The sequence below is a fragment of the Zonotrichia leucophrys genome, chromosome 3, assembly GCF_028769735.1.
Source record: "Zonotrichia leucophrys gambelii isolate GWCS_2022_RI chromosome 3, RI_Zleu_2.0, whole genome shotgun sequence".
Taxonomy (NCBI): Eukaryota; Metazoa; Chordata; class Aves; order Passeriformes; family Passerellidae; genus Zonotrichia; species Zonotrichia leucophrys.
In genome coordinates this window covers 43,165,518-43,177,813 of record NC_088172.1, presented here as the reverse complement: position 1 = coordinate 43,177,813, position 12,296 = coordinate 43,165,518, and the positions used below count along the sequence as shown (strand labels likewise).

At 36.5% G+C, this 12,296-nt stretch overlaps 1 long non-coding RNA gene across 1 annotated transcript; it reads left to right on the top strand.

Annotated features, from left to right (window-relative positions):
* Window positions 1–1,159: 1,159 nt before the first annotated feature.
* Window positions 1,160–11,601, top strand: LOC135445185 (uncharacterized). The gene is made up of 3 exons (XR_010439474.1): window positions 1,160–1,287; window positions 11,308–11,383; window positions 11,483–11,601. It is a non-coding gene; the product is annotated as an uncharacterized LOC135445185 (long non-coding RNA).
* The last annotated feature ends 695 nt before the right edge of the window (window positions 11,602–12,296 follow it).

Here is a 12,296-nt window from a genome sequence, read left to right as displayed (position 1 = left end):
TCATATGGAAATAGAGTGCCTATACAGAATTCCCTTGGCTTTTCAAGAAGTCTAAAGACATAGCACAGCTTCAAATAAATCCTCTTTGCCTTCTCACTCTGTGGGGAGCAGAAGAGAGAATGGAGAATTGGGGAGTTCCTCAAATCTATTATTGAAGCAGCTGTTCCTTAATAGCTTGTGGTAAGAGAATTCACCCATCTTGCCACAGAAGTGCTGCTGAGGCATTTGAGCAGCACATGGTTTTTCAGAAAAGAAAGCTGTTGCAGATTTCTTACTGCTAAAATATTTGGATTATCCATGCTGGTTTCAAAAGCCCTGTGACACTTTCAGAAAAGACATGGGTCACTGTGTCAATCTGCATCTTCAGAAAAGTGCTTCTCCCCAAATGCACATTGTTGCTTTAGACAGCAGGATCTTTGGGATTAAATTCAAAGCATAATGCTTTGCACTGGAGGCAAAAGAAAAAAAAAAAAAAAGAGTACAAAATCTGGGTGTACCAAAAGCCTTTTAATGTTTGTAATTTTCTTTTCATGCTGGGAGGAAACCAGTAGAGACAGCACTTTTAAAATACATGAGACAGCTGTTGTTTCAGTCTGTAGAGAGGCTGTACTAGCTCAAGGCATTCCAAATAATATTTTTTGCAATGTCTTTAAAGATACTCAGACAGAGACACATTACAAAGCACCATGGCACCAACCACAGGCAGTCTCTTATCCAGACTCTTAGAAGAGCAGTAACAAGGGAAGCTGATTGCTGAGCTGCATTTAGGGAGTTGCACCCAGTTGTGCTGGAGATGCCTTCCTGCACTGTATGTGTCTCATAGCTTTTGTATCAAATCTCATGCAATTTTTTTTTTAAAGATAAAACATATGAATGAATCTGAATGCTTCAAAAGCCTTAGTACAAATGTAAATAACTTGTTAAATACCTTTAGATGGTATCCAGAATAATTTGCTTTGGAAATAGATTTTTATTCATCTGTGCAGTTAAGTGGAGGATAAAGTTCTAAATTGTTCTAGGACAGCTGTTTCCATTTTGGCTGTTGTAAATGGATAATCATGCAATCTTGTGTACACTAACAGGTGGAACCATTAAATGCCTCCATTCTCCCTTCCAATGCCTCTACTGCTCACCATGAATATAGCCACTAAAATCTGTACAAAACTTTCCTAATGAAATCTGAGGGAAACTGCTGGTCCGTTTGGGATTTCAACACTAATTAAGTGAGGAAGTTCTCAGTCATGATTGGACCCAGCTTCTTTGCACAAACTGTTATAGAAGCTGAAGGTAAGAGTAAACACACTTCCAAGCAAAAATGGGAAAGTTCTAGGAGGGGGTGAGATTAGCCATTGGAGATAACTTTGCCAACATTTTATATGATTGATTTTTATCTTATCAGTGATTTCATTATGCCAAGGTGATGGTAGTGGAATGAATCTGAATCCTTTCTGGGCAGTCCTTGCAAAACCAAGTACCTCTGTTCCATTTTGGTTTCAGGTTTAGTTTTGCTCTGGGGTCCAAAACCAATGAAATTAATTGACTATCAGGGCATGTTGAAGGCAGTACAGGTGCAGATCAGCTTCTGGAGAGTCCAGCTGTTTACTTATAAATGTATGCTTCACATAAAGACAGCTGAACCAATCAACTTCCATTGACTAAGAATATCATGCCTCAATGCTGTTTTCCAACAGCTTTGGAAAACCAACTGCATTTTCAGTGGGAACACTTTATTATTGTGACAGTGAATTCTTATTAAAATATGCAATCAAACTGAAGTACACAAAATACACACAGAGTGTTAAAACTCACCTGATGTATTCAGTCAGCTAATACAGAAAGTAAGAGATAGCTCTGGTGGTTTTAAAAGTGTTTTCATATTCACGATGGCACTCCTTTGTGTCCTGGGACATAACATAATAAGCTCCATGGATTGCACAGTTTTTTACCAGTAAGAAAAACATGGTCAGAAATTGGCCTATTTAATCACAATAGAAAAAGGCCCTCCAAAATCCAGGGCAGATGTGAAAATGCAACCATATTTAATTAGGCACATCCCCTGAACTCATGTTTTCTTCACAAGGGAATTAATTTTAGAAAGATGAGAATGACTTGCATGCTAGCACAATGCTGACTCAGTGGGAAGTTGATAGATTCATGAATATAGGCACCAAGTTTCATCTGATGAGGTTTGGGGCAGGTTTTGCTGCTCACAATTTATTTTCTAGGTAGTTATTAAAGTGTGTATACATCCCAGTGTTCAAGACAAATGATGATTTTCCTTTCATTTTTACTATTTACTATTTGACTGTTTTAAAATGCTGAAATGAAATGATAGATCTAACCCAAAATTGAGGCAGCTATCTGTATAACTAGGGGGAACCTTTAACTTATTAATTCATACATTATCATTCTCTGTGGCTGACATAATGTCAGCCTAACAATTTTCTCTTTAACACAATTAATTAATGATCTAAAAGGCTTCATCTGTTGGTAGGGTGCTTATTGATGGCAACTTTCCAAAACCAAGTCTGTAAAAATCAAAGATCTGAAATTATATGTATTGAATCTTCCTTGTGATTTTGTATAATAGTAAACCAGGTATTTTTAAAGAAATCATAACGCATAAGAGCTCCTAAGGCCTTGATAAATGAAGCTGGTGAGAAGAAAATAATGAAGAATTAATAATTAAAGATATCAATGAGGAAAACACAAGGAAAGGAGTATTTAAAATAATGGAAACTATGAGTAATTGAGTCCCAAAACCAAGTAACAGATGTAGAACTTGGAAAAATTTTCAACAAATAGAGTCAGAGAATCATATATACCATTACCATCAGCCTGGTGAGTAGGTGAAAATAATTTCTATGGGCACATAGAATGGAACATAGTATGGGAACCACGGCCATAAAATAAGAGTAAATTATTACAAGACATCTCAGTAGGAGTAAGACTAGAAAAACTATACATATATATATATGTACCCTCAAAAAAGGAGACGTGTGTGTATATGTGTGTGTTATATGTATTTCTAGATATACTTTTGTCTCTGTGTCCTCCAAGTGTCTGATTTTTTTCATTTTGTTGGATAAGCTTGCTCATTTATTTTAGAAATCACCAGGCAATTACAATAGACATACAGGTTAAAGCAGTTAAAGAAAGAATTACAGAATCTGAATGAGCTAAACCCTTATCTAACCTATATAATCAAGTACTCATAATTGCTAATCCTGTCTATGTCTTGTTCTGTATTCTTTCTGGCTCAAGGAAGTCTCTTTGCACCTCTGCCTCCCACTAATGTCAGTGAAAGATCTCATTTAAATTAAAAGTATGTCAGTAGCTGAGTCAGCAGGTGGTCAGAAAATAAAGAAAATTATGTAAGTCATAAAAATGAAAGCTAAGAGGAATGAAGGGGAGAGATAGGGTAGATCATAGCAGTTCTTCAGTAAACTTCAAATTCACATTTGATTAATATTTAAATTTGCATTGAATTAACTTTTTTCTTTCATAAACCTGAAACATTTAAAACATAGAACCTAAGTGAAGAACAAATACCAATCTGTTTAATGTCAATGAGCTTGAACTCTCTATGCCTAATTTTTAAAGCAATACTGTTGGGAGTAAAGTAAGGTGATGAAGTAGCATAATAGAGAAATAAAAGGCTGGATTCAGGGAATCTCTATGATATTCAGCAATTATGCTTTTAGCCCACAGAGCCCAGCAGAGGAAGCTGGGTATTAAAAAAGAAATAGTACTATTTTCAAATTATGGATGCAGTAATACAATGATAAATTTTACATCATAATACAGTGATAAAGTTTACCAGTTATTCTGACTACATCCCAGCTGGAAGACATTCCCTTCATCACAGCATGGCACATAAAAACTCATTTAAGTGTCTATGCATAATTTGCCATCTGAAAGTTTCAACCAGCTGCTCATAGATACACTTATATTCTCTTACTTCAGTAATGCAAATAGAATTTCTTCAGCTTTTTTGGCAGATATAATTAGGGAAATTATGTCTGTTTTCCCCCTCTGATGTGATGGTATTAGTGTGAAAATGGCCATTAAATCTTTCATTCAAAATACCCTCAGATATTTAAAGCACAGTTCTTTAAGGATGCTTATCTCCAGCAGATGTGTTACTATAGACCTTTATCCTTCCAATCCACAGGCATTTAGGATGTTGTTTCTACCAAAACACAGAACTCTGCAGTCCAGTTAAGTGTTACACAGGTGTGGGGTGGGTTTTTCCCATTTAAAAATAGAGTATTTTTGAAAGAACATTAATAAAATTGAAGTAACATCTATTGTTACTTCAAATAATTTGTAATTCTGATTTTGGCAGTTTTTAGCTGAGAAGCAAAGTTCCTTAAGCCATCACCTGAATTACTGTCTTCTCTGTGCCCTAGAATTTTTATTTAGAGACAGTGATGGAAGTCCAAGAAATGCCAGAGCTCAGAAAAAAGAGTAAGTACTGAGGCTATACATAACTTTGGATCAGGAAGGAGTGCAAGGGAATATTTTTCTCCTGCTCCAAAGTCATCTAAGGTTTTAACATTTATATTATGCTTCAGCATGTAAATTACCATGTAAAAATGGGTTGCTTGTCTAAGGTGCTCCATCAAGAGTAATTTCTCTTGAAGTCTTGCCCCTGAAAAATATTCTGCAATCTGATTTCTTTTCGGCCATGGATCAAAACCTGCCACCATCTGACAAATGGCTTTGTAATCTGTATATTGATGGAACACAGCATTCAGAACAGGCTTTCTACCCAAGGGTCTGAAAAGTGCCTTGGCAGCAGTAAGTCAGCAAGCCTCCTAATTTGTGTTAGCTGGGAGAGTGGTTTGCCCCAGCTGGGAGAGAAAAAGGGAATAGCTCCATTGCCAGTGTAAACCAGCAAACTACAATGGTGTCATAATCAGGATCTCTGAATACCAGTCCTTGAGTCCAAATGACAACTTTCCTGGTGCTTCTGAGCAGCTTTTCATGTCATACACATTACATGGTTTGTTTAATGTCTTGTGGTGCACAGGTGGATGGTCACTGGGATATGAAATATTTGTTTGCAAAATACCGTGTATAACTCAGAGCTTCAGACTTGGTGAACAAAAGGCATGATTTGGACTATGGAAAATATTATTTCAAACACACTAATGCTTCACCAGGAACTGTGCTTAAATTTTAGCGGGATTATTTGGGGCGGTTTTTCTGCCTTCATTTTGTTTTTCTTCAGTATGCTCTACAGCCCAGTTATATTGAAGGTCAAGAAAGTCCAAATTCCCTCTCAGCCTTTCTTGGGAAAAACATGTGTCTTCGATAGATTTTTTAGTTTCCTTCCTTTCCTTTTTTTAAAAGGACTTGACTTTTTTTTTAATGGTTCTGTTGGAAAATTGAGAACTTGCTCACAAAACACTCAGATCAAACATACTAGTTTTATAAGTCAATAAAATGTGAATCCATCAGCAGGTGTCAGATTACAATTCTGATTCTTATCCTTCGTTTTTAATGGGAAATTACCTAAGGCTCATGACAAATCTGGATTTTAAATGAATATATATTTGAGTCTAATTCTGGTATCCCTGGAGACTGCAAAAAACCAATTCTTCATGGCAATGTAATAGTCTGAACAACTCTGGAATGGAACTTATGTCATTGTCATAAGTACTTTTTAGGGATATGTTTAGCTAAGCAACCCAAATAAATTCTCTTCTAAAACTAAGCAGTTATTTTCTAAAACCTTCATGTCAAATACATGCAGGATTCTGTTAAAATCGCTTATAAATTAGACATTATTCATACTGCAAATTTGCTTAAAGCTAGAGACCATTTTTGAATACCTGAAAGTACAAATATCACCTAAGAGCAGCTTTCATGGGGAGGTCAGGATCTAGCAACTTTGGAAAGTCCTACCTAGGACTTTTTTTCTTCTTTATCTGTGCTTAATTGCTTTGAAATACATACCCTCACATGCATTTCTTTAGAACTCATGCTCTTGACATGTCAAGCTTCACATATTAACAAGCTGAGAAAGTAAGTGGAAAGGCAAACCAGACATTTGGGGAAGTAGAGAGGATGGAAGCTAATATATGCCTGTATTTTATACTGAAAAGTGCCTATAGGAAAAAAAAAATTACATTTTCTATGCTACCTAATTATGTGAAGGATACTTTAGAAACAGCACAAACTAATCTTTTAACGGTCTTTGTGGAGCAATGGATAATCTGTATGGATTGCTCCATCTTTTGCTTCTCCTACCCCTGTACACTTCCAGTACATGGATACACTTCCACAGCCAAGCTGGCTCAGGGTTTAGACTCCCTTGACAGCTCAAACAAGGCCCAATGCATACACTGTAAACATTAGAGCCAGCCAGATACATCTTCAACCTCTGAAACTCAAAGAGGAGGGAGAATAATGTGTGAAACAGTCTGGACTCCCACTATTTAGTCACACAGTATTATCAGCTCCAGCCTTCCTAGGACACAATTACAAAGATATAAGTTAGTCTTATGTCTGTGAGTTGTCAACATATCAAATTTCCTTCTAGCATTTCCTTCTCAGTCCATCAGGGGACTCAGGGAAAGATTTTTCTTGTCATATGTTTAATATTTTTAATATATTTTCCTGTGTGATTTGTCATATTCCTCATGACTATCAAAAATGTGAAATTACATAGTATAAAAAAACCTCTCAGACTGGCTGACGTGTCTTGGTCACAAAGCTTTGCTGATTGCTGGATTTGACGTATGGAGAAATTTTCTCTCTGAGGAGATTGACAAGGTTCCCAAATAGACTGGTACTATGTCTGATTTCCCCTGCCTCATACAGCAAAACTTACCTAATTAATTGTCTTCAAAATACTGCAAGGTAGTTTGATGCTGCAGACTTTTGGTCTGTCTGCTCTTTCCTGTTCCTTATCTTATACGATGGACTTATTTTGACCTAATGTAAGCAGGCCCTTTTGGCCTTACTTCCTAAACTGTCTGAACCCTTTCAAATACAAGTAGCATGTCCTCTATAACATGTGTAAGAGGAACTGGAGACAGAATTCCCTTAACACACAGGAAATCGGTGCATTCTTCAAAGAGGCACAAAAATTATAAAATAATTCAACCAAATGTAGATTAGCAGTCTTCTTGGAAGGAGACAATAATACACAAACACAAGTTTGTTCTCTTTTCCTTCATCCTACAAAACTGTGTTGCTGTTGTATTCTTATTATGACTAATCTAAATCTGTAAAACTGGACCTCTGTGGATAGAATATCATGGGTGCTCTCAGTTTTTTTCCCTTTGGACATTAAACCTGCTCCCACAAGAACTTGTCCTAATTCAGATTCTTGATCAACAGCATTGTTAATTTCATGTAACCACAAGAAAACCTCCTTTTACTGTGAGGGTGGTTAAATAGTAGAACAGGTTGGCCAGAAAAGTCATGGAATCTCCACCTGTGGACCTGTTCAAAGGCTGTATACTGTCTCAGGCAACCTGCTGCAGCTGACCCTGCTAAACAGACCTTGGAATAGTTGACTTTCTCATGATGTCAAGAATTTTTTATCTCACTCTAGAAAGCTCTTATTTTCCTCTTCATCTGTCCCTTGTTCTTATAGTACCCAAAAAAACTGAGAAGATATCTTCAACCCCTTGAATATGATATTCTTCTACAACCTTTTGGTTGATTACATTGTAAGAGACAGAAAATATACACTGGATAGTTGGTTTTTTGGTTTGTTTTGTTTTTCACTTTTCTTTATACAACAAACTCTATCTTGTCATCTTTAAATCTGTAAGATTTTCTTTCGTTTTTTGCAACAATGCATGCTCAATAATATGATGAATGTTTCCATTTCTACTCAACTAAATAGGTTTTTATTGGCTCTCATGTGTCTTCTCTCCACATCGGTTCATTTTTATTTGCTCTCAAGTCTGATCTGAAAGTGGTTTTCATAAAAAAATCATAGTCACACTGTATACCTTTGACAGATTACAGATTTTTAGATTAGTCTGCCATTTTAAGTGAAGGCCCAGTTTAGTGAGGGTTTTTAGAACTGTTATCGTACATAATAGTGCATTGTCCTTTAAACTATTTACTATCTGATCCAATTTCTGAACTACTCTTCTTACACTGATACTTGTCAGCACTGAAATTACTTAATATCAAGACATACTAAACCCCCCTCTTCTCAGTGAAGTTAAAAAGTCCTGTGGTAGCCCTTCTCTGAGAAATTCCCTAGTAGACCACCTCAAGCCAAAGTGTTGATGCAGTTTGTCTCCTATTCCATTCTGCTGTAGGTGATTTGGAAGTCTTGATAAAATGGAAATATTCCTAAAAGCATCATCAATGAGTCTGAGTAAAATATATAATCACAGCTCCCAGTGCAGTGTGTTTTTCTTGGCTGTCCTTCTTTGCCACTGCTGTCCTTCATTCCTATTATTCTTTGGAAGAAATGTAAACTGGACTGACCTTTTATTGCTCTGGGCTAGTCTCATGCCTAAAATATCTATATATGTCCAATTATTTTCTGTCACATTGTCTTCTTATTCAATCATTTGCTCTTAAATAATTTTTAAAATTAATTTTTGCATTCTGACAGAGTGTATCTGAAACATGAAATTAATATAAAGGGAATAGAGAGGTGGATGAAAGAATCAAATTAATAAATGCAAGTCATAAATCCATTGCACAGAGAAGTTGAATGGTTTTTTAAAATGGCAAGAAATGTTTTTGAACTCAAAAGTCTCTGCTATGACTACATGCAGTTTTATATTGGTAAAATTATTTCAATGGATGATGTTGGAAAATATGAACCTTAGTGTACATCTGGTCATCTTTGGATAAAAATGTTGGGTGTGTAGAGTATAAAAATATATTTAAAATTTACACGGATAGATTTTCTACTCTCAAGTATGAGTAAATATACATGTATTTCTATAGAAATGGCATACAATGCTTAACTGTCCTAGACTAATTAAACTGCTACTTTTCTGTGACTAAAAAAGTTCTGGTTGAGTAAAATTTGTTCTAAATTTGTGATGTTCTTTTGTATCTATAATAATAACAGTTAATTTTAAATTTACATTGTTTAAAAAGTGTTTGCAATAAAGACAGCTGCAATTTTTTTTTCTTCTTTCTAAGCCCTTGTTTCCATCCTCTCATCCTTCTTGAGCAACAGCTTGGCTGAATATTAGAACAGTGCAATTTTTGTTTCCAGAGAAAGTTAATTTGATGACAGTCCTGTATAATTTTAGAACAGAGCTGAGAACCTTAGTTTCATAGGTCTGAGTGTGGATACTTTATGGATAACTCATAATAAATTTAACCACACAGAACTCTGTGCTGTTAAATAGTTTTGGTCCCACTGCCAGTTGGCTGTGGTTGATGCTGTAAGGGGCCTCTGGTAGTTGCCTGAAACATAATTCAATTCTGACAAATTGAAAGGAAACTTTAACAGTTTTCTCAGTATACAACATTGAAATTAAAATAATTTACTGGGTCACGAATGGATGTTCTTTGTCCAAAAGGCTATTACGTTTTCATAATGAGAAAAGAGCAGTGAGGGAGAGGAGAAGAGAGAATGAAGTGAGGAAATGCCTGGACTGATTGTCAGGAATCTGTGATGCCTGCTGCTCTCATTGAGTTCAGCAGAATCTGTACATGCTTTACACTTCATAAAAATCAGGCCATTTGGCTATTAAAAGCCAAAAGACTCCAGGCACTTTCCCATTTTGCCTATACTAATCAAAATGACCTTTCAAAGCAGACCTGGAGGGTCAGGCTTATCACATTTGCAGGCTTGAATAAAATTTCCCTATTTGACAGGACAATTTGCTGAAAAATGCTGTTCTAAGAATTATGTCAATTCACCTTCCTATGTACAGTACACAGGGCTTGATCAGAGGTGATATCTGAGGGCAGCAGCTCATCACCCATTACATTTATTAAAGCAAACCCCCTAAAACCTGTTCATTCACTGCTCTCTTCTAAAATGTATTTGGGCAAAAAAAAAAAAAAAAAACCCTCACATTTTTTACATTAGATAAGTGCTTCAAGAAATTTAAAAAAAGCTTTGGTGCCTACATGCCTGAGGGTAAGGGAAGATGTAGTAACATTTCTTCTGCTTTTCAGGGATAATTTTCTCTTTAAGGCCTTCTGCCTCTTAGAATTTCGATTAAGAAAGTAAGCTGAAATTAATGGTATATGAAGTCCAAGAATTTGTACAGCATTAAGGCAACACCATTATGAAGAAATAACGTAGGCATGGGCAATTCCATCACATTCTCTTTTGCACTAGAATTCACATTATTTGGATATATCTCCAGAAATTTACAGAGCTGAACAATAGATTACAATTCAAACACTGAAAAAAAGCATCCTGACATAAGAGATAGGTGGGAAGTGGGAAACCACAGAAGAAGCCATAAATGTATTATTTCTGAGAGCTGAAACATATGAACATCATCATCTAAATGTAATATAAATTTCTTTCTCAGAATAACCCTGTCTTCCAAAAATATTTCCATATATTTCTTGAACTTCAAGTAGGACTTTCCAAGGTGCAAATATTAAAAAACCAAAGTTACTTACAGAACAGATTGGTTCAACCTTGGTGATTATTAATATGATTATGATATATGGAAATGAAAGTAGGAAAAGTGAATAAAATTCAAGTGCTTCCTGGTCCTAGATATTTCAATTTCTAAAACAACATTCACAACTTCAGATCTTGTAGGTGGAGAAATAGAGGCAAAAAATAATTTCTTTTGTGGACAAAGCATAAAGTCACAATTTTGTGCAAGTTAAATTTTATACATCTGTCTTGCAGTGGACTAAGAGAAAGATGTCACTAAGAGAAAGCTCCATGAGGAGTAACAGTGCAAGACTTTAGTACAATTTACCACCTGCATCTGGGGACAAGGAGAGATGGTGACCAAAACTGATTTCTTAGAATATGTTGAAGGCTAAAGCTTGAATGCAAAATTCTATACTATTCAGTTTAGGTGTGGATTTTGGGGTCACACTGGAGTCTGGTGGATAGGAGACCTTTTCTGATCCTGAAAGGCAAGTGGACATATATAGTAAAATCAGGTGACCCCAAATCTGGGAATGATTGGCATCTGACTTCAAGGCTTCAGAATGCTGGACATTCACTTTATTAAAACTATACTGTATTACAATACAATTGTATTAAAGAGAGATACTATGCTACGCTATGCTATGCTATGCTATGCTATACTATCATACTTACTACTAACTACTAAGAATACTAAAGAATACTAAAGAAAACTTGTGACTGTCTCCCGACAGGCAGGACACAGCTTTGAGTGAATGGCCAAGGAAACAAAACAATCCTCAGCAGAATCCAGTTACCAGATTCCTTCAGGTAAACAATCTTCCAATACATTCCACATGCACAAAACAACAGGAGCAGCAAATGAGATAAGAATTGTTTTCATCATTCTTTTCTCTGCTTTTCTCACAGCTTCTCTCTGTTCAGAGGGCATGTGGACACCACAGACATACAGCATGGCTGCACAAAATCACTGTGAGGCTGAAGTGTTACAGTGTCCATGAACTTCTTCCCAGTGGGCTTGACTGAGGGCAGAGCAATGGCTCAGAGAATGCTACGCTTTTGTGCTCAGAGAGCAAGGAGCAGATTGGGAAAGTTTGATGTCTACTCCCATTCTCACAACACAGGCTACAGCTCATGGGCCAACACTGACATCCTGTTTTCAGGTGACTTATTTACTGGAAATTCCATTTATGCAGATGGCTGGCAGCCTGGTCTAACCTATAACACGTTGGAAACACAGCCTGCAAGTGTTAGCAGTGGCAGCAGGTAAGTATTCTACTTTAGATGGCCTTAAAGATGAACACAGAACATTTGTGCTAAAAATATGTACAAACACTTACCTTTAATTAATACTACAGCAGCAGATAAATATCCTACTCAAGCTATCATACTAGGTGCTCAGAGAGTATCTAATGATCACAGAATCACAGAATAAGCTGAGTTTGAAGGGACTCACAAGGATCATTGACTCTAGCTCCCTATCCTGCACAGCACCATCCCCATCAGTCACACTGTTCCTGAGAGCATTGTCCAGATGCTTCCTTAAATTCTGTCAGGCTTGGTGCTGCAACCATTTCACTGGGGAGCATACCCCAGTGAATGCACCTTCTGGGTGAAGAAAATTTTCCTAATATCCAATCTAAACCTTCTCTGACACAGCTTTAGGCCATTCCCTTGAGTCCTGTCACTGCTCACCACAGAAAGATCAGTGTCTTCCCCTCCT